Here is a 23104-nt window from a genome sequence, read left to right as displayed (position 1 = left end):
ACAAGATAGCAAGAGAGGGAAAGGGAATATTTTAACCTTTAGTGGTATCAGGCAGGTTGAAATTTTGAGACCAATAACCATATACATGTGTGTATATCACATGAGTGTTTGCATACTAACTGCTACAGTCCAGACAATTTACATTTCCATAGCATGTAGCTACTGGAAGAGGTCATCTATCATTTTGAGATAAGATCTTATCAGCATGCTTATTACATTCATTTGTATCCTAAGGTAAGTTAGAGGTGCTATGCATGCCCTTATTTGACATTTGAAAACCATGATGCACTGTACTTTAGGAGGGGAAATAAGGTAAAACTCAATTCTAGCAAAGTCTGTAGCCATACTTCGTATCTACACACTTTGCTCTGACTCTCATGTTAATTCTAGATTGAAGTCCCCCTAAAGGAGAATCTTGGGGGTTCTCCTGGGACTTGCAGAACCTCTGGTTTCAGCAAATATGGGGGGGCAGCTGGTATGTCAGTTACAGCCTTTTGGGGCCTAGGAAGCCCTTACAACAGTGACTTATGCCCTTTTCACTTTCCATTTAGAATACTGCAACATACGGGCAGACAGGCCGGAAGGAAGGAAGGAAGTTGTACATCTGTGAAGCTACAAGAATGAAGAAGATTCGAATGAAGATTGACTGATCTCATAGAGAATGACATTGAAGGATGCATGCAGGGAAATGAAGACATATTGCAGATTTAATGGTAATGGCAGGGCTAAAACGTATGAATTATGTTTCACGTCATCTGGTTTTTTTTTTAAAGTTAATTTTCTTCAAGACTACACTTAAAAATTAGAAAAAAAATAATTAAAAGTAACAAAGGATAGAAAGAAACAGGGAAAAAGACAACAAATTTGTATGTTGTTAGGGAAAGAAATTATAATTTGACCTTAGTTCTGATGAGAAACTGATTCTTTGAAATAACTACCATACATTTAAAAATGATAGGAAACTTTCTTTAGAAAACAATGAATAGAAAACAGAATAGCTATTTTTAAGAAGTTATTAATGGTAACTTTAAAATTGGTGAAAGTTTACAAAAGGAACATAATTTGCCAAAGCCAGCTGAACGGCGATATATACAAAATAGTATTGGAAGAAAGATTAGTTTTCCAATGTAATGAATGGAAAGTGGACATCATCAAGGAGGATGTGGAACAAAATGAAGAGTCATGTTACTGAGTGCTACAGAAATTTGTGGCATTATGCTAATAGGAAGTTTGAAAATGGATGCTTGATGCTTGGCAGATGATGAAGTAAAAGAGGCAGGGAAAGGAAGGAAGCAGGATGGAAAAACATATACGGCATAATGTGATTAGAAAGAAAAAGCTGCAAAGAAATAGTCAAAGAAACCAAGAAATTGTTGAGATTAAAAGAAGAAGACAAAAATGCAGAATGGTTTTGATGAAAATTAAAGCTTGTCTTGGAAATGGGTGCAGAAGACTAAACGAAGCTCCCCCAATAGATTTAATGGAATTGAAAATAAAAATTTTTTAACATGCTTTGAGCTGAAATTAAAGTGATAGAATGCTGGAAGGAGTAGTTTGAAGATTTATATGGAAAGGGTAACGGTATGCCAAGGAATGGAAATGAAATGAGTGCTCTGTTAATATCCAGGAGCCTGATGATGAGGAATTTTTTGAGAATGTTGAATGAAGGCTGCAAGTGTAGACAGTATAACTGGACAATGTTAATATAACATATAACGCATAGATATATTGTTCAACTTAATTAACCTGCCTACAGTCTAGATCTCTTCTTACTAATTGGAAGAATGTTATGATTGTCTCCCTGTACAAAAGGAAAGAATGCACATAAATACTACAGAAAGATCTGTTGGTTTAGACTCCCTTGGAAGCTGTTTGGCAATGCATAAATTTTGGGAAAAGAAGTCTGGCTTAATGCTAGGCCAAGGCTGTGAAGGTTATTGGTCTTCAGCAGATCACTGAAAAATGTATGAAAGTGAGAACAAAAGTTTGTTGATCTAGAGCCGTGATGGCAAACCTATGCCACGCGTGCTGGAAGTGGCACGCAGAGCCATCTCTCTGGGCACGCCAGCCGTTGCCTATTGCTCTTCCAGGTTCCAGCGCGTGCATGCATGCCGGCCTTTGCACATATGGGATTGCCGGAAACCGGAAAAGCAGCTCCCTGGAGCGCATGCACGTGCCGGCCAGCTGGTCTTCGTGCATGCATGTGCATTAGAAACCAGAAGACCAGGTGGCTAAGCTTTCGGTTTTTGGTGCTCCTGCATGCGCGCATCAGGGAGCTGCTCTTCTGACCTCTGGCACGCACGTGCGCTCCCATTTCGGCACTCAGTGCCGAAAAGGTTAGCCACAACTGAACTAGAAAAAAACATGATAACACAGATTTGAATTATGGACTTTTTTTGATCAAGTATAGAGTTGAAAGTTGCTTGCTGAACTCAGTAAAAGTGGTATCTAGTAGAAATAAAGAATGCATGAAAATGCTTTGAACAAATGATTAAATACTGAGCAGGGAAGACTGAAATTCCCAGTGGTTATTTAACATATATTTGATAAATACATTAGGAGTGCTTGTGGTAAAACTACAAAGTGTGAAAATATGCATACTTCTATACTCATATTATGCCATTGCTGGCTGAGAGATTGTAGTGAATGTTGGACAGTATGATACAAAAAGAGGAATGAATCAGAAAATTAATAAAGGCTATTGTTTCACAAGAAAAATGAGTGAAACAACGAGTGAACAATTTCAAGTTATACTTAAATGAAAAAAAAAATAACTAGAGCAAGTAGGTAAATTTGTGTTGTTTGCTAGAATGTTTATGAAGCATTTAAAAAGTTGTTTTAAAGGATGGAAAGTTTTAAAAATGCAAACTTTGGAATAAAATGGATGGATAGTATATGGTCTATTACATTTTATTTATTAACAAATTTGTATAGCAACCAAAAGCTACATTGAAAAGTGCCCAACTGGATAAAATCAGAAATATAAAAACAATAGATAAAAATAATATAAATTTACATTAATAAATAAAGAATATAAAAACAAATATACAAACCCCTGGGCAAAGGAAATGAAGGAAGGAAACTTATAACAGAATATGCATCCGTACACTTTTTATATCGAAGCAGGAATTGACACAGGAGCTAGATATATCGGGAGAAATGTAAAAGTAAGTATAATAGAAATGGGGCATTTCAGAAGTGTTTGTATTAAAAAAGAAGAGATGGGGGTCAAGAAAGAATAGGTGCTGAATGGATGTATATTAAATATAAAACCAAGTAACAAGGGGGGGAAGTCTATTGAGAGTTGGTCATATAGAGAGACTGAAATGAGGATCAAATCATACAACAAATGCATGAAGAAAGAGTGAATAAGGCAAGATGAAGGGAAAGTTTGAAAAGTTGTAATTGAATGTAGTTGTTGAGATCGTCTAAATGAGAAGACAATTTTCGAGAACAGAAGGCGTTATATGGACGGTGTAGGATGAGAGCCAGTTTGGTCTAGTGGTTAAAGCATCAGAGTAGAAAGCAGCAGACTGTGAGTTCCAGTTCTGCTTTACACATGAAAGCCGGCTTTCTCAGCCTGATTCCCCTCAGAGCTGTTGTGGGGAAAAATAGAAGGAAATTGTGCTGGATACGTTTGCCACCTTGACTTATTTGTAAAAACAATAAAGGTGGAATACAAATAAATAAATTAACAATTGTATGAAGTAGTATGTAAGTGTAAAGAAAGCAACAGTGTTTTTACATGGATAGAGAAAAATATGGGGTACTATTGTAAAGTGAATGGTATTAGTATAGCCAGTTTTAAGGCTGGGAACCACATACATTTTACACTCTTTGGAAAGATGAGAGTTTGACACAGGCAGAACATTCTTGTGTCAACAAGCCAAAAGTAAGAACAATTTCAAAAAGAGAATATTGAAACATAACAAGGAACAAGTTTATGGGCTTCTCTATACGGAAACAAATAACATTATTTGGCCTTCAAAACAAGGATACAAAGCTTGCATATGTATTTATTTATTTTAATAAAGTTAACTTTGTAATCAGGATTGTCAGCTCAATAAAAAGTGAAGAACAGGTTTGTTTGAGATGAGGCACTGTTTCGTTAATTGACTTAGTTGCCCCTTGTCTGTATGACGTCTTGATTCAAAAAGAAAGTCCCTTCTCTAATCCCTTTAAAATAGGTGTGAGGAACCTATAGACGTTACTAAACCACAACTCACAACAACTTCAGCAAGGTTGCCAATAGTGAGGGATGTTGAGAATTATACTTCAGCAACATCTGCAGTGCTACATGTCCATCACCCCTACTATAAAGCTTATAAAGCATTTTTCAGTGAGCACACCAACGTGCCTACCGTCCCTGTCTTAATGTTCCTTTTTATTCATATCTATTTCATGTATTAATGTTTATACTTATATATATTATCAAATGCACGCTTGACAAAATGGGGTAATCGGGAAGTATAACTTTAGCGTTCATTTGGCCTTCCTCTTCAAGCTTGGGTACAATAGATAAGACTGTAAGTAAAAAAAATTACAATGTCTCAAAGGTGCTTTTTCAAGAAGCAGCTGGACTTTGTTTTTTCTCTGAAGACATTTCACTTCTCATCCAAGAAGCTTCTTTAGCTCTGACTGGATGGTGGGAAATAGAAGAATTTACAATGGCACTTAGCTTGAGAAAAGCAAAAACTGTGCTGGAATAACACTATTTTTTTACCAACCTACTAAAAGCTTGGAATGGTAAACTGTAGCTATCTCAGGTGAAGTAGGGTTAATCCTCCTGGACACCTGACATACCTCCAATGATAGAAAGGAAAGTTCTTGGTGTACTCTGTGAGTACTCTGTGAAAGTATTCTGTGTGGAAAATACTCTGTGTGGAAACGGACATTTCCACGCCATCTTCAAGGACAGAACACACATTGTAGTATCCCAACACAAAAATGAAGAAGTCCTAGATAACTTCTTCAGGGAGAGTCACAATTGACAAAGCAGATGGGATTGGTTAAACTCCTGAGAACAGAAGTCTGAAAACGCTTATCTCGTATGAATGTACAATGTATTGTATGTATTAAACAGCAGCGGCCAAGCAACAATTTTAGGGACATGTTGCTTTTCATATGTAACTTTATCCTGCCTGCCTGCCTCAAGGTTTTCTAGCAAGCCCAATGGCTCACTGGAAATTTGAACTTGACCTCTCCCAGTCTAAATCCAATACAGTATCACAGCCTTATCTCAGCCAAAATGGTTCTAGGACTTTTAGTTATCTTGAGTTATTTGCTTCTGGCAATGGGACTCAATTGGGGGAGGGGATGTATCTACATTGGTTATGTTTGATCAAACTGACATTCATTGGAACTGAATTTAAGACATCGCCTTATGCCAGGTCATCTAGTCAGACCAGTGGTGGGATTCAATTTTTTTTACTACTGGTTCTGTGGGCATGGCTTTCTGGGCGTGGCAGGGGAAGGAGTCAGAGGTGGCATTTGCTGGTTCTCCAAACTACTCAAAATTTCCGCTACCGGTTCTCCAGAACTGGTCAGAACCTGCTGAATACCACCTCTGAGTCAGACCATTCACATCTTAGTATTTGCTTTGATTAGCAGTATTTCAGCAGGGTCTTTGTCAGTGATTTTGCATCTCCCTTTAAGAGTAATTCTTCTGCATGCAAAGCTTGATTTCTTCTGCTGAAGTAGTGGTGCCTTCGTGGACCAGGCGTGGAAAGTCACACAGGCTTCCTGTGGAAGCTTGTCTTGCTTTCCCCAAATCTTAGCGGGTCTCCCAAGAGATGGAGGCCAGAAGCTTTGGGCAGCAAGGTGTGCCTGCCCATCCTTTCAGAGTCTGCAAATGCTGGCCTCTGAATGGCTTCCGTCACAGGGGAGCAATGCTTGTCCGTGGGAACTAGCTCTTGCTTGTGGAAGTCACATTCCACCTGTGCCCTCCAGGGGTTCCTAATGACACTGACGGGAGCAAGTAGCTTTGAGACATGCATTCAGACACATAACAGAAACTATTCAGAATGCAGACTGACCTCTTAATCCCTCATAGGTTTCCTCCTCTACAAGTTTGGTGTGGTTTCAACCACAAAACACACACTATGGGAAACAAAGCAAGCAGGACCGGCCCAACAGCCTAATAAGCTGAGACATACTGCAAAGCAGGTGCTCCCATGCATTTCATTCCAGAGAATAGGCAAAGAATCAATCATTCGTATTCAAAACACTCCATTCTACTTGGCCTGTATCAAACACTTACAAGGCAATTTATGACTGTGGATTGGGTAGAACTGCACAGGTAAAGGGAATAAAATTTCGCACTTCCACAGAACCAAGTGGAACATCCACTTGAGGTTCTCCTCCTTACTTTTTCTGTGTGCAAAAATCCTTTGTAATTATGTAAAAGAGGGAGTTTTAATAAGTTGTATAAGGGGAATTCAACCAGGACTTTATCACACTTTAAAATAGAAGTGAAAAGATAATATAGTTTATAAAGCATAAAATACAGAAGCTACAAAAGATTGGATGAGAAAGACTACAACCAAGCATTGTGTAAGAGAACAAAGAGCAGCCTCTCCCAATTAGGAATCCTCCAGGTGTATTTGACCTCAGACAGAAGCCCATTGGCTAAATTCAAGAAAAAACAATAGACTAACATGGAAAGGGGGAAAAAAGTTTAACTGATCTAATAGCCTGCATTTTATAATGACTGCCTTCACAGGGTTACAATGAGTAACACAAGTAAAATAATATTCCGCTAAAATGTACAACAAAATAACACCAGCAATGAAAGTATCATAAAGTGAACTTTTTATCTTTTTAAAAAAATGAATAAGAAGAGAGAAATGAATCAAGTTTCATTTTAACCAAACTTGGTAGATAATAGCAAGCTCTGAAGAAAAAGCAAAAAAGAAACATTTGCACATAAGAATGAAAACCCACAAACATAACCATTATAAATCTAGCTGGTGGAGTTTGACCTGCCTATCTTACAGAAAAATGTGAGATTGTAGAGAGAAGGGTAGATGACCTTGACAAAAATATTCAGGAATCATTATTTAGGCAAGGAGGGCTGAAACATTATTTAAGGCCAGGGTGACCGACCTTGGAAACTTCTAAGGCTTATGGACTTCAATGGCTGACTGGGGAATTCTAGGGGATGAAGTTCAGAGGTTTTAAATTTGCCAGGGTTGGGACATCCCAGCTTAAACCCTGAGAAGCAGGATAATATTTGGAAGTGGATCAGGGTGATGTCTCCTTGACTTACTGGGGTATAAGGAGAAGGTAGAATAACGCACAATCAGGCTTGCAACTTTCTATTATTAAGCCTATCTCAATAAAGCAGAGTCCCAATCTTCTTGGGAGACATGATAGCGGTCTTCCAATATTTGAGGGGCTGCCACAGGGAGGAAGGGGTCAAGCTATTTTCTAAAGCGCCTGTAGGCCAGACAAGGAATAATGGATGGAAACTGAACAAGGGGAGATTTAACCTGGAAATAAGGAGAAACTTTCTGACAGTGAGAACAATCAACCCATGGAACAGAAGTTGCCCTCGGAAGTTGTGGAAGCATCATCAGTGGAAGCTTTCAAGAAGAAATTGGACTGCCATTTGTCAGAAACGGTGTAGGATCTCCTGCTTAGGTGAGGGGGTTGGACTAGATGACCTACAAGGTCCCTTCCAACTCTGATTATCTGTTATCTGTTGTGGAATTGATTTTCTAGTCTTATCTATCTAGTGAGGCTGATAGAGGCAAAACAACTGACACTGGCTATGATTCTTGGCAAAGAATTTCCAAATCCCTTTTCTTAAAAACAAGCAAGATTACCACAGGTACCTATGGGGATTCCCTCCTTAATTCATGATTGGATGCAAGTATGCTTTGTGTCTATCCACATCCACTTCTCAAAATGACTAAAAACAGTCTGTGCCACTAGTTTCAGTGGGTTAACCTAACTTATTTGCAAAACGACTATATCTATTCACTTCCATTCAAGTTTCTCTCCTCTCCTGTGACTTCATTCTGTCCAAGTTGCCCAATCTCTCCATCAGCATTGCTGAAGATAACCAGGTATAAGATAGTAACCTTCATCTACCTTGAAAGGTTATTGTAAATAATGGTTAATGTGAAGCCCTTCGAACACTATACCCATTCCCCTTTGGAGGGTTTCTGAGGGTTTTCTTAGGAGCAATTCTTTACTGAATTGGCTGTCTCATCCATGATGTTAGGAAAAACTGGCTGCTTAAAATGGCTCTTTGCTGAAGCTTAATAATTATCTTGCTGTTTTATTCCATCAGTTAGATCAGTTCAGAGACATAGCAACTCAGTGATCTCCTTCCCCAGGTACTCATTTGTCAACCCAGCAGACCTGTGTCCATGCTGCTTTTGCTGTTGTTTTAATCTCCTGGCCACCACAAAGGAGATTGGGAGGGAGGGGTATCATCACCTCCCTATGGGTAATGAGTTCGGGTTTGGCATCACTGTGGCACCAACCATCATCTGTTTCTCCTTTTTCTCTCTTCTATGCAGCCAACTGAAACCACTAAAAAGGTAGAGAAGGACCTTTCAGTTCAGTCACAGACATTATAAAAGATAATTAAATTGGTTATGATTGGAAAACCCTGTCCAAAGAAATCCTTCACATCCTCTCTTCTTTAGTGGGTTGCCACAAGGAAGGGGAGGGAGGTTTCAACCTCTTTTCCAAAGCACCAGAAGGCAAGGCAAGAAAAAACGAATGGAAACTAACTAAGGAGAGAAGCAACCTAGAACTAAGGAAAACTTTCCCGAGTGAGAACAATCAACCAGTGGAAAGAGCTTGCCATCAGAAGTTGTGAATGCTCCATCACTGGAGGCTTTAAAGAAGAGACTGGACAGCCACTTGTCTGCAATAATATATGGACTCCTGTTGAGCGGGGGGCTGGACTAGAAGACCTCCAAGGTCCCTGCCAACTCTGTTATTCTGATAAGGTTAATAAGTTGCATCAGGGAGTGAGCTGACTGAGGAAGTTACTCAAACCCCAAACCAGGTCAGACTTGCTTGGGGCTAAAATGAGTTTTGGAGCATGCCCAATATGCCAATCACCTCCATGACATTGCCCAATTTAGGATGGCAAGCAAAAAAAAAAAAGTCTAGCCTAGGTTTGAAAAATCTTTAACTAAAAACAATAGATTATTGTATTTGAATATCAGTAGTTCATTTGTGAACTTGAGTGAACTAATCCAGAATGGATTTATGTAATTAAAAATAACATATCTAAAAACTAAACATGATAGCTTTTTACATAGAGGACCATTCTCGCCAGGAACATAACTTTTATTGACAATTAACTAACCAAAGCATAATCCTAGCATCACTTTTGTGTTTGAGAATAAAAGCAACAAGCCAAAAAACATATCTTCATCAAGATTCCAAGTGTTGAATGTATACTGTATACATTCATACATCATTGCTACCACCTAATGACACAAAGAATGCTGTATGTAAATATATATATTTTTAAATTTCAGTTTCACACTTTCACAGGAAGATAAAACTGATATGAGCAATGGACAAAAAAAATACAGTCTAGAAACTAGTCTTTGAATTACTCATATGAAACCACTGAAATGTAGCTTTTTCTTATCACTTCAAGGTTGGTTTTGTAACTCTCTGTGCAGCTTCTACATCCCAAAATCACACAGCTAATGAGATGAATAGGGGCCTTGAAACTCACTATACTGGACCTACCTGGATAAAATTTCTAAAACTAACATACCAAAGTGCAGCCATTCCTTTTTTCACTGAGGCTACAGATGCTAAAAAAATAAAAATCCACTGCCTGGGATGGAGATGGTAATTACTGTGTTTGTAACTGCTGCAAAGGTGATTGAAAGTTGCTTCTTTAGAAACTCTTTCCTTTCCTTTCTCTTTTGTTATATTTCCTTTTTCTCTTACTTCTTTATATTTTCCTTTCTTTTCCTCCTTTTTCTTTTTCTTTCTGTATTTTTTTAAGCCTATGTAAACTTGTCTTAGAATAAAAAAATACTTCAAAAAAAAATCTTCACTGTCTGACAGGACTTGTATTTCTGGCTTTCAAATCTTCACCCTTTTAAAATTACAAACATGAATTTGGCAAACTGTCACCCAAACTGCAAATGACAATAATGTATGACTCAACAGCAAGTTGGGAATTGAAAAACAACAACCACAGCCAGAGCCACAAGTTAGAGCGTCCAAGAATCCAGGATAGATTTGAATGGTGCGTATGGAGAAAACCTGCACAGGTTCTTCTTTCCAACTATGCTAGACAACAGCTGGAAAGCTGTAGACCATAACAAGGCTCAGTCTTTGTCTGTCTACCTGCCTGCAGAACTGCAGAGAGGGAAGAAGTACAGCTTAAGCTGAAAAAAGTGCTGTCCCAAAACCAATGGCCAATGGAATGAGCTCTTTCTGATTTAGGACATGATCTTCTGAATTAGATTGGAGGGGGGGAGCAAGTAGGCACCTGTACTTCTATCGGATGAATTCCTGCCAGTAAGTTCAGACATTCATGTGCGATGAGTTAACACAGGGACAGGTTGTCCTCAAAGGCAGTCCCTTACAAAGAGCATCACAAACCAGTATTCTTCTTTTTAAAGAGAGCTGAATAAAGGCCAGGTGATACTATCACACCATCGCCAATACATTTGGGTAACTCTGCCTCTTCCATTCCACCCCCCCATGCTTACAACAGCAAAGATTAATATGGAGCGGATTGAACAATGGCCTCATTTTGATTACAATCTGCATTTCTAAGCCGTATACCTTTTTCAATCAAGATAGACAAGATGGCAGGGAGACTAATCTTAAAGCTGCACAAACAAGGCAACATATCTAAAGAGATGATAATGAGTTGCACCAGGGGTAATCAACCTTTTTATACCTATCGCCCACTTTTGTATCTCTGTTAGTAGCAAAATTTTCCCTAACCGCCCACCGGTTCCACAGTAATGGTGATTTATAAAGTAGGGGACAAAACCCCTACTGCCCACCATGAAAGCTGGAACGCCCACGAGTGGGTGGTAGGGACCAGGTTGACTACCACTGAGTTACACAATCACCTTGTCACCTTTATGTCTTTTTTTTTTTCCCCTAGGAGAAATTTTTATCAAGCGAACAGGTTGAGGAATGTTATAAACATCTCATATGTTGTTCAAGCTGCCAGTAACATTGACGTGATTTTTTAGTTCCAGAGGGATATTTAAAGCAAAAGTTGTAGCCCCACTTTTAAAACCTCAGAGGATCTTTTGGTGGCCTATAAAATCCCTCCAGCACCTTCCCCAATAACTTAATGAGCTGTTGCTTCCAAGGCATACCGCACACATGAAGTTTTCCACCTCTGCTACCAAAACTTAGCAATGGCCACAGGCGTCAAAGAACCTTCTTCCCACCCACTCTCCTTTAAAAAAAAGGTTTTTTTTCAATATTTGCTGAGAGTTTATGAAGAAAAAAAAAAGAACCTGTGGCGGCTGGCTAAATTTCACCGTATCCAGAATTTGCTGGTGGCCTTAGGTAAATCTTCTGACAAACATCCTCACACCCTGATGGCTGGCCCCAGGGCAGACCACAAAAACCTTCATCCAACCCTGGTGAACAAGGTGTCCATAGTCCTCCTCCAACTGTGTGTAGTCCACCTGAGAGAGAGAGATTCCACAGGGTACATTCCATGTTCTTGGCACTTATCCCAAAATACATGGTACAGTGGATGGTCAACCAAAGCAGAAAAGGAAGAAACTTAAAACTCTGCTATTTAGAGAACAAATTATTCCCTTTAAATGAAAAGGTATTTCCTTTCCCCCCCTCATTGCCCAATGTGAGATGCCAGCTATGGGTGGGAGTTCCACATTCATCAAGGACCCACAAAGTGCAGGAGTACAGGAGAGAAACAATCTTGAAAAGGCCATACAAAAATAAAGTGAGGCCGCAATTAAAAATATAGGAAAACGAAGCAGCTTTGTAAGGTATCTGATTGGAGGATCTGTGCTCAATGAGATTTCCCAAAAGTCCAAGCTACAATTAGCCACCTGAAAGTAACTAAGACTTTGGTATACAGATAGTCCTCAACTTACAACCATTCATTTAGGGACCATTTGAAGTTACGATGGCATTGAAAAAAGTGAGTTATGACTGTTTTGCACGCTTATGACCATTGTAGCACCCCATGAACAAACTAGATTCTTGGCAACTAGCCTGTATCTATCACGGTTACAATATCCTGGGGTCGTGGGATCCCCTTTTGCAAACTTCCCCGACAAGCAAAGGCAATGGGGAAGCCAGATTCACTTAACAACCGTGTTACTAACTGAACAACCACAGTGATTCACTTAACAACGGTGGCAAGAAAGGTCCAAAAGTGAGGCAAAACTCACTTAACTGTCTGGCTTAGCAGTGGAAATGTTGGGCTTCAATTGTGGCTGTATGTCCAGAACTATACCTCTACTTTGGATTTCCTCAAGTCACTGGATAAATTCCACAGCAGAGCAGGAAGCCGAATGTTATAGAAGCTTTCAAAGCTTCAGGTTCCAAAACCCTGTGTGAGTTCAAAATCATTTTAAATAGGCAAAAACGCGGCCTTAAAGTACGGGTATGCCAAAGCCCAATCATGAAGTCAGTCTGTATTACAGCATAGCATAGGGACTTTCCAGCATTGTATCAAGAGATGAAGGTCTAACCCATTTGGGAGTTTGGAAGCTGATCAAACTGATCTTGCTGGATCCCTTCCAAGGGTATTTCCACATGGCACCATTTTTGTTCCCCAATCCCTCCAAAGTGTTTTAAAGTCAGCCCTGTCGTCATTTTCTCGCCTACTGACTTTGGAATAATAACAACAGGCCACAGGAATGCTGTCAATCTGTTCGGGCTCCCTCTAGCGACCAGCAGAAAGAAGAAGAAAAAATCCCTCCATTTCACCAGCCGCCCAGAATCATTTGCTGAGATGGGCTGCTATAGAAATCATTCAAACAAACAAACAAATAAATAAATAAATTCAGCTGCTGCTCCATTCCCTGAGTTAAGCAGCTCCTGGAATAAACAGAAATGCCTCATCCCCATTCTACACCACATAAGAGGGGGAAAAAACCAAATGAAATAGTTTTCCCTCCTATTCCCCTCCTGTATTTGTCCTTTATTCAGGGCCCTCTTAACAGCATTATAGGCCCCGGGCAAAGCAATGTACTGGGGCCCCTACGGCAACTACTCACAGGAATAAAAATGTAAATTGGTCAATAAAATTAAACATATATTTATTTTATTGGCCCTTCCAACACCGATAACACCGGTTAATTAAAAAAATGCAGTAAAATGTAATAAATATGTTGCTGTACTTATATGATACAAGGTACTTAGAAGGGTTAACATACAGATTAATATGGGCCCCCTATGTTCGTGGGGCCAACGGGCAAGTGCCCATCAGGCCCATGCATTAAGACAGCCCTGCCTATATTTGGCCTTTTTAAAAACTGTCTTGAGGTGTATAAGGGGAAAGTTGCTTTTCCCTCAAATACAACATCATCACAAGAACACAAAAGTGCTGTGGCAAAGATTGTTGGGCACAAAAGGTGCAGTGTGGATGGCCCCAAAGAGAAGAGTTTGCAGTGCAAGCGTCTCTGGAATTGTCTTTTAAGACTTAGTTTGATAGCTGGCAAAAATTCGACAGTATTATTTAATGGAAACTAAAATGGCTCAAGAAAGTGACGAGTGAAGATGATTCATCATCCCACTCCCAAATCAAGGGGAGGAGTAAAATGTTTATTTTTTTCTGTGGATATCAGATAGATCTCTGCCGAAAAGAGAGCATTCCTAGCCATTTTTTCCCCTGCAAGATTCATCTAGATGTCTTCTCTGGAACAGGAAAGCATTGGAATGTTAATGTACTGAACCTTCTGATATAGTTATTCTAAGTAGATATAAATAAATCTTTATTATACAAAGACTCTTAAGTTTCCAGTATCCTTCTGAGGCAGAACTGGAGAATCTTTAATTCTTCTGATTAGAGTGGAAATTGCTCTGCTCTAAATAGCATATTGGTCCTATCAAGATTCCTTTATTGCTGCTATAAACAATCAGAAAACAGGCCTCAAGTTTCCCATTGCTCAGTAAGGAGTGAACAACCAGGGGGTAAGCAGTGAGAGTAGGTCTTTTTATATGATAACACTCCTTAAACTTTCCATTACTCAGAGGCATAATGTAAGCACCTAACATGGGTAAACAACCTGAACGCAGTACTTCTTATTTTTCCCCTGAAATCCTCATTCAAAAATATTGGCCCCTCCCTCTTTCACTCTTGGATCCACTCATTCTGGTCCTTCCTGAAAAAAAAATATAGATATGCAAATGATCATCTCAGATATTAAACTGGTAAGGACAGACACTACACTTGATCTTAGCCAAAAGGCCGAGAAGCGATAGAAATGACCATCCCTTCTCTTCCCTTTCCTTGCATGGATTTTATTTCCAAGTATGCCTCTGAGATGTTTGTAACCCAGTGAACATAGAGACAAATACAAGGTACGCTGGAAAGCTAGAAAGGGTCTTCCCAAAGGTGCACGAAAAAGAAAAACTTACTAGTTTGCTGACTGTTTTATGATGTGCACCATCTCGGCAATTACTTTGTGAAAAGAAATCTCCATGTGGCAACTATTTTGCAAGTGTCTCTAAAACAGGCTCTAGCCACCAACCAAAAAAGAATATACTCCTGGCATAAGAATTCATACTGAAATGGCATTTTTAACCTGATCAAGTCACCAGATTGGGGCTGAAAAAATCTGGACAAGAAGTGGCATCAAAGACATATCCACCTGTAGTGAGCCTAGGGCAGTGATGGCTAACCTTTTTGTCATTGCATGCCAAAAGTGTATGCGTGCGTGCGTGCCTGCACCCATAATGCGATGCAAGTGCGCCCCCCGCACTCCCCCACTCCCCTGCACATGCACGTGTGCCCCCTGCATTCCCCCGCCCCCTGCGCATGTGCACGTGGACCTCCCAGCTCCCCCACCCATGCGCACATATTTCCCAAATGCACCCCGTCCTCTGCGCATGTGCAACAAATACCCGAAAATTAGCTGGCTAGTGGGAGGCACATGCACATGTAGTGGAACTGAGCTGGGGCGACAGCTAGCGTGCTGGCAAAGATGGCTCCACATGCCATAGGTTCGCCATCATGGGCTTAGGGTATGTCTGGCAGTCCTAAACACGACTGTGGAAAGATTATATAGAAATTGCATCATCCTCCTTGCACGTACGGCATCCTTTCACAAGCACTTTGTTACCAAGGAGCCAATGTGCCCTTACCAGAATTACTTTTGTCTCCAAAACTGGTGCAGCAGGAAGAATGATTATACAAACAAATGCAAACAAATGTTTCTGCAAGGGACTCTGATGTTTGCTTATATTATGCAAGATAGCAGGCTTGCCGATCGAGTTTACCACAATGAGTGGAAATGGACAGAATCTACTTTCAGTGAGATAAATCGGTACTACAAGAAATAGGAGTCACCCTTTGGGAAGCGCAGCAGTGTTTCCCTCCAACAATTTTGATTCCAAGCAATTTCTATGGAAAGCTAGTGAGCATTTTGGGGGGGATTTGAGAATGTTACTCTCACTTTCCAGTAGCATCACATTTATGTACGATGTAGCCAGAGGTGGTATTTAGCAGGTTCTGACCAGGTCTGGAGAACCGATAGCGGAAATTTTGAGTAGTTCGGAGAACCGGCAAATACCACCTCTGACTGGCCCCGACCCCATCTATTCTCTGCCTCTTGAGTCCCAGCTGATCGGCTGGGTCTTCTTTTGTTTCCCTGCACAGGCGAACGGAGCTGGAAAGCAGGTTAGTGGGGTGTGAAGAGAATGGGATTTTGCAGTATCCTTCCCCTGGAGTGGGGTGGGAATGGAGATTTTACAGTATCCTTCCCCTGCCACGCCCACCAAGCCACGCCCACCAAGCCATGCCATGCCCACTAAGCCACGCCCACAGAACCAGCAGTAAAAAAATTTGAATCCCACCACTGGATCATGTAGCCAATCACAAAGTGTGTGTATATTAGAAAACAAAGAAAGCACTGGGCTACAGCCACCCAATATTTTATTTTTCTAAGAATGCTTCCAAAATCTACAGAGCATTATTGGAACTCAATACTGTTGATTTTCACTAAAAAATACATCTAGGGCAGACAGCTTTGCAATCAACAAGGAATGTATCAGCTGATATACTATTGCCCCGAGGCATCATGCTGGGGACTAGGATCTTCTAGATTTCTAGAACCAAGGGAGTTTTCCTACTGAGCCTCCGCTGTCTTCTTCCTGGCCTTAAGCCGCGTATTTCTCCCTTCCTCCACTGAGCTGTCTCAGCCTGCACTTTCTGTCCAACCGGTTCTGCACTTATTTTTGTTTCACTAAGGATTATTTCCATGGTGATGTCCAAGTGACAGCAAGTGATACGGTAGGGGGAGGGATGCAGAACCCACCTGCATTCATGCCTTAATTCCTTACAGTATATCCAAAAGGGATTGCAGTTATCATCCCATAAATATCATTAAAAAAAGCACCCTCAACTCCATTATTTTTCCCAGGTGGAAAAAAAACCTCTCACAGCTGAAGGTCATTTTCAAACTGACATCAAGGATAATTGTACTGCAAGCTACATCTGCAGCCAGCTGCCTACAATTTAGCAGTTCAAATCCCATCAGGCTCCAGGTTGACTCAGTCTTTCATCCTTCCAAGGTCGGTAAAATGAGGACCCAGATTGTTGGGGGCAATAGGCTGACTCTGTAAACCGCTTAGAGAGGACTGTAAAGCACTGTGAAGCGATATATAAGTCTAAGTGCTATTGCTATAATAGAGAAAGGTCCAAGAATGATCAGCCCCAAAAATCAGAGCCAGAAAGGCCATGTTGTAGTCAGACACACTTGTTTTTATCACAGATTGGGTGACAAAAACTCAGCAGGATGGCTACAGATGGAGCATAGTCTTTTTCACAAAGTAATATATTTTATTGAGGTTGCTTAGTGCTTTCAAGTATGTTGTATACTTTTTTTAAAAAAAATTTTTTTGAAAGGCAGTACAGCAGCAACCAAACAAATTCAGAGCTATAAACAATGTTGCTTCACCAAGAAGTCTTCAGTCCCAAGAGTAATATTCCAAAATCATATATTGATCAGGTAGTCTGGGATTTACAACATTTAGTAACTGTTAGAAGTTATTAAAATGGCACTGAAAAAGGTGACTTACAACCGTTTTTTACACTGCGGACTGTTGTAGCATTCCTATGGTCACATGATCAAAAATCAGATGCTTGGCAACTAGCTCGTATTTATGACGGTTGCAGTGTCCTGAGATCATGTGATCACCTTTTGCGACCTTTTGACAGGCAATGTCAATGGGGAAGCCAGATTCACTTAACAACTGTGATACTAAATTAACAACAGCAGTGATTCACTTAACAAGTGACAAGGTCAGTCTCACTTAGCAACATAAATTTTGGGCTCAGTTGTGGTCCTAAGTCGAGGACTATCTGTACAAGCATGGGGGAAGTTATATTTTTAATGGATACCCAAGCCATTAGGAACTGGGAATATCCAAACAAAAAATGGATTAACCATGGATAACATACGACAAGGCCAAATATAAGACTGGAAATCATACATATCCATTCTGGTGACTGGTAAGGTATGTTCTCTATCAGGTTAACAGGAAAGCTAAAGACTAAATAAATGAGATACAAGTCTAGCTTCTGTGTTGTTTTTTTTACCAATTAATTCTCCTTTCAAGACCAAACATAAATTTCCTGATGAATATCAATTGTGCAGATGTTAGATTTTTGGCAAGGAACATATGTATGGTCCCAAGGTAACAAATATCTCCTGGGTATACACTAAAGCTAAGTGTACAGTGGAGATGACAGTTGCCTCTTAGAAACCGATTGTTTATATATATCTTCAGCTATGCTGTGCGAGATCCTTCACTGATTTCACCACAGATAATTTGTTGAGGAATTTCTTCACAATACCATTAGTAGGGGAACACAAGTACTGGTAAGACAGATATTTTTGCACTTGTGTCCAGCTACAGGCTTCCCATGTGCTTTTGACTAATGTAAAACCATCACATGTAGTAGTTATTAATGAATTTATCCTCTATGCATTTGTCTACATCTCTGTTAATATCACTACATTCTATAATAGGTTATGTCAGTTTTTTCCAATCTTCACAACTTTAAGATGTGTGGGCTTCAGCTTCCAGAATTCTCCAGCCAGTCATTCTGGCTTGGGAATTCTGGCAGCCGAAGTCCACATATCTTCAATTTGCTAAGTTGGGAAACATATGGTTACGTTATGTTATCATTACTTGTTTTGTGAAGATATCTATCTATCTATATCTGCCTGCCTGCCTGCCTGCCTGCCTGCCTGCCTGCCTGCCTGCCTGCCTGCCTGCCTGTCGCTCTATCTATCTATCTATCTATCTATCTATCTATCTATCTATCTATCTATCTATCTATCTATCTATCTATCTATCTATCTATTTTAAAAAATCAATTTTAATAGAAAGAAGAACAGGACTAAAAAAAGAAATAAAAATCTCTGGGGGAAGAGAAATCTCCACAATGAAATATTTGGTTTTCAGGGGACATTTTATGGACTTAGTAAAATGAGCAGGAGATCTTCTAAAGAGAACAATGTACTACTATCCGAGTCAAGAGAAGTAAGAAGACCATTAAGTTACATGCTGGCTGCATCTCTGACTTTGAAACATATTGTTACACAATTATCTTTACATTTTAATTTTTCTGATAAAAGCAAGCTATTTCGTATTAAAATACATGAATATATGCATGAGTTGTGTGTATGAGGTGGAGGTTCTAGAACTTCAAGGAAAAGCTCTGTTGATAAATGATCAACATAAAAATAAGTTTAATATTTTAGTGAATTAGGCTAGCATGCACAGAGAAAATGAGGACTGCCCATTTCATTCACTAAAATACTGTAGTCATTTAATTTATTAATCAGAAGCCAAATGGAGCAAAGAAAGCTTAACCACTAGAAGCTAATGTTTTAGAAATTTTCAGTTTAGGATTTGAGGCTGGTCAATGTAGAATTAAAATTTTATTTTATTTTTAAGAAATCTGTAAATATACTGATCAAGTGCACAGAAGAATAAATCTTACTTTTTAAAAAAGTAACATAATTTCAGCAGAGGTCAATCCTGACTCACTAACCTTTTAGAGCATGCCAACAAGCATAGGTAGATACACAAAAGGAAAATGGCAGAAAATTTATCTGGATTTTCAACAGGTTTTGGACACAAAAGATTCCTCAGCTGATCTCATAATTGGTAACAGAGATCCTCTAATGCAGAGGTCTCCAACCTTGGCAACTTTAAGACTTGTGGACTTCAACTCCCAGAATTCTCCAGCCAGCAGAGCTGGCTGGAGAATTCTGGGAGTTGAAGTCCACAAGTCTTAAAGTTGCCAAGGTTGGAGACCTCTGCTCTAATGGATACATAAAACAGAGGAGTTCAAGTGAATATGGATATTCAGCTATATAGCAACAGACCAATCAGGAGATTGGATTAAGGCATGGGTGACATTGAGGTTCCCGATTGCAAGAATGGATGCAACTAGTGTGCAAGATTCAGTCCACATGGAAAAAAGGCAGGAGCAATTAAAATATCATTATTCGGTTTCTCCCCAGCTCTTCTACTCAGCATGAGATATGAGCCAGTTTGGTCTAGTGGTTAAGGCACCAGTCTAGGAAGCCAGAGACTGTGAGTTTGAGTCCCACCTTAGCCAGCTGGGTGACTTTCTTAGCCCAAATGGGATGAGGGTTGCTGTTGTTGTGGGGAAAATAGGAAGAGGAAGGGGCATTGGATATGTACACTGCTTTATTTATAAAAATAATAAAGGTGAGGTATAAACAAACAAACAAATAAATAATCAGGTCAAAACACTTATTAAACAATGTTTAGCAGATGCAGAGCGCCAATTGGACTTAGCCAGGCCCCAACCTTTACTGCCAGTGAATTCAGCTGGTACTCTTCTGTGGCACTCTGAACTAATCTTGAAATACCTATTGGAGGGCCTTTAACTCTGGCCTGATGTCACACTCTCCTTCAGCCTTGAAGGCCAATACAGGAAGATCCCTACCTGAAGAGACAATGCCTCTGTGGTTCTGGACACATAGAAACAACAGAACGTGTGCCTGTACTATAGAAGCATTTATCTCACCATTATTGGATAAATACCCAGGGCACACAGGACAATTTTACTTTTCCCTGCTGTTTTCAGATACCAACCCTGCTGCTGCAACACACAATGTGGCCAAGTTCTATGCAATTGTGTCTAAAACCTGTCAAATGATCTGTTCAGTTTCAATGATAGTCTGGTTTGTCATTATTAAGTGCTCTGCATGATGATAGATTTCGTTAGGGACGCTTCCCTATACCCATTTATTGCTTCTGCTCCTCTTTTTAGACACCTTGTAGACTTTTTAAAAGATCTCTCTTTTTTATGTTTGCTTTATACTTTCTAGCTTTTTATATGCAATTTTATTTTGTTGTATCTTTTACACTTTTAAATTTCTTGTACTCCACCCTCTTCAGGCTGGTCTTTTACTAATAAAAGTTTGATTTGCTTTGCTTAACCTAACACTGGCAAAAGACCTCACCCAGCAGCTGCATGTAGATGTTAAAGAGGAGTGGAGACAGAGTCAAGCGGTAAGGTGCCCTGCAAGAGAGATGCCTGGAGCTAGACTTCTCGCCAGCCCCCTCCGTAACATTAGTTGGAGCCAGACTTAGGGGAAGGAAGAGAATCATGATAAAGGGGGACCACAATTTCAAAACCTCTAAAATGGTCCATAAGGCTACCATGATCAAAATTATCAAAAGGAGAGCCAGGGTGTATGCATCACCTCCAACCCAATCCCAGCAGAGGTCATCGATGATCAAAGCTCATAAAAGCGTTTGGAACCGCAAGCCTTAAAATAATTGCCTTTGAAAAAGAAGCGTCGCCTTAGAATAAAAGCACGCTGTTTAAAGAAATAGGACAAGAGAAGTCATTTTTATCTTCCTGGCAACAAAAACATGGGATCCACGCACTACACACATATTATTTTAGCATCCTTAGTCTCAGTGAGACAAAAGGCCCACTCGTCGCTTTTTGCCTTCCTGGGCTTCTCTCAAACTTTCAACCTCCACACACACTTGCTTTCTTTCCCTTACCAGTTATCCGTATTCATCTGAATCCAGAGTCATTCCCTTTTGTCTTCCTATTCCCAATGTAGCTACCTATCTTCCTCCTCCTCCTCCTCCTCCTCCTCCTCCTCCTCCTCCTCCTCCATGCCTTCTGCTAGGAAGGAGAGGCATGTGTGCGTGTGTGTACTTCTGCATCTGGGTGTGGTTGGAATGGGTGAACAGAAAGGCTTCTAAATGCACATGCAGATTGGGAAATCAATACTTCCAAAATAGAGTGCTTTTATTTCATAGGCAGTTAACTTTAATTACTAATTCAATTAATAGTGCATTTTGCCCCAGCCCCTATTTTTTTTTAGGAATATTGGGAGAAGCTCTGGGACTGGTTTCCACTGATTGACAAAGTGGAGAAGGTGGGCATTGTGCAGGACCTGTCCTATGCACAATAACATTATATATACTGTAAACACACACACACACACACACACACACACACGTACACACATTGACTTATGAGCCCTGAGTTTAATAAACAACCTGTTTATTAAAGGGAGCTGGATGTTATACATTATACAATTGAGGTAATCCTCAACTTATGACAACAATGGAGCGCAAAATTTCTATTGCTGAGTGAGACAGTAGTTAAGTGCATTTTGCCCTATTTTATAACCTTTCTTGCCATAACTGTTAAGTGAATCATTGCACTTGTTAAGTTAGTGAGATGCTTGTTAAGTGAAGCTGGTTTCCCTTAATCTTTGAGTCTGCTTGTCAAAAGGTCGCAGAAGATGATCACACAACCTTGGGGCACTTCAACTGTCACAAAAGCATGCCAGTTGCCAAGTGTCCAAGGTCTGACCATGTGACCACGGGGATGTTGCAACAGTTGTAAATGTGGAAAACAGTCCTAAGTCCCAAAGCTGCTTTTTCAAGAGGCAACTGGATTTCCTTGTTTTTCTTTGAAGACGTTTCGCTTCTCATCCAAGAAGCTTCTTCAATGCCTCTTGAAAAAGCACATTTGGGACAACCCTGAACTGAATGACTGAGAATCTCCATAGACAGACATGAGTCCCTTTTTTGAAAGCCGTTGTAACTTCGAGCAGTCACTAAAGGAACTTTTGTTAAGTCGAGGACTACCTGCCCCTCAGAACAGTTCAACTAAGAGTTGAACCCAAGGTTGCACAATGACACCAAGTAATGAAAATCAATCGAAGAATACATCATCTGCTACAACCCCTAGAATAGGGAACTTGCTATTGTGACGCTCCCTAACTTTAAAAGGAAATTACACAAACCCATGGAGAATTAGGCCATGCTGACTGCTTGCCAAGAAGGTTATATAGTAGCTCTAATACTGTAGACGGGCTGTTTTTTAGTGCCCGTTGCTGGGGAACACAAGTTTTTAAAAAGGAGCATTTTGCTCTCTTGCTCAGCTGTGAGCTTCCTATGGGCAGTGTTTCTTGTGTTTTTATGATGGCGTGCGTTATTCCTCACATTCACATTGAGCAAACTCAGCCCTTAAGCGAGAGACGTCTAACATGATCTTCTCATTAAGTAAAAACTCTTGGCAATGCTCCTGTCTCTGTGTGTGTGTGTGTGTGAGTATGCGTATGTGTATGCCTATGTATATGTATATATATCCATATCCTCTTAGCAATTCTGTATCCGGTTTGGGAATTCCAAGAACATCTGCAATTGTCTTTTGCTTAACCACACATCTGCGAGGAGCATCATGTCCCTACATGCGGTGCCTTGTCATTAGGAACGAAGGATGCATTCCCTTCTCACCGAGGCAGTGCATAAACCCCTCGTGCTTAGCCGCACCTGGAACGCTCACCTCTCGGCCCTAATCTCCCGCTGAGACCTCTGACAAAGCAAGCAAGCCATGACCTCCCTACCATTAGGTGGAGAA

General features: G+C 40.2%; 1 long non-coding RNA gene and 1 pseudogene across 1 annotated transcript in view; both read right to left on the bottom strand.

Moving 5' to 3' along the window:
- LOC148132217 (uncharacterized) overlaps window positions 1-23104 on the bottom strand; it is a 122935-nt gene that overhangs the window by 14796 nt on the left and 85035 nt on the right. The window lies entirely within an intron of this gene.
- LOC113417426 (U2 spliceosomal RNA) lies at window positions 14313-14422 on the bottom strand (annotated as a pseudogene).

Source organism: Notechis scutatus, chromosome 2 (assembly GCF_049901735.1).
Source record: "Notechis scutatus isolate UNSWTSFEM ecotype Mainland chromosome 2, rNotScu1.2, whole genome shotgun sequence".
Lineage (NCBI taxonomy): Eukaryota > Metazoa > Chordata > Lepidosauria > Squamata > Elapidae > Notechis > Notechis scutatus.
Note: the sequence above shows the minus strand (reverse complement) of the source record. Positions and strands in the feature narration are given on the sequence as shown.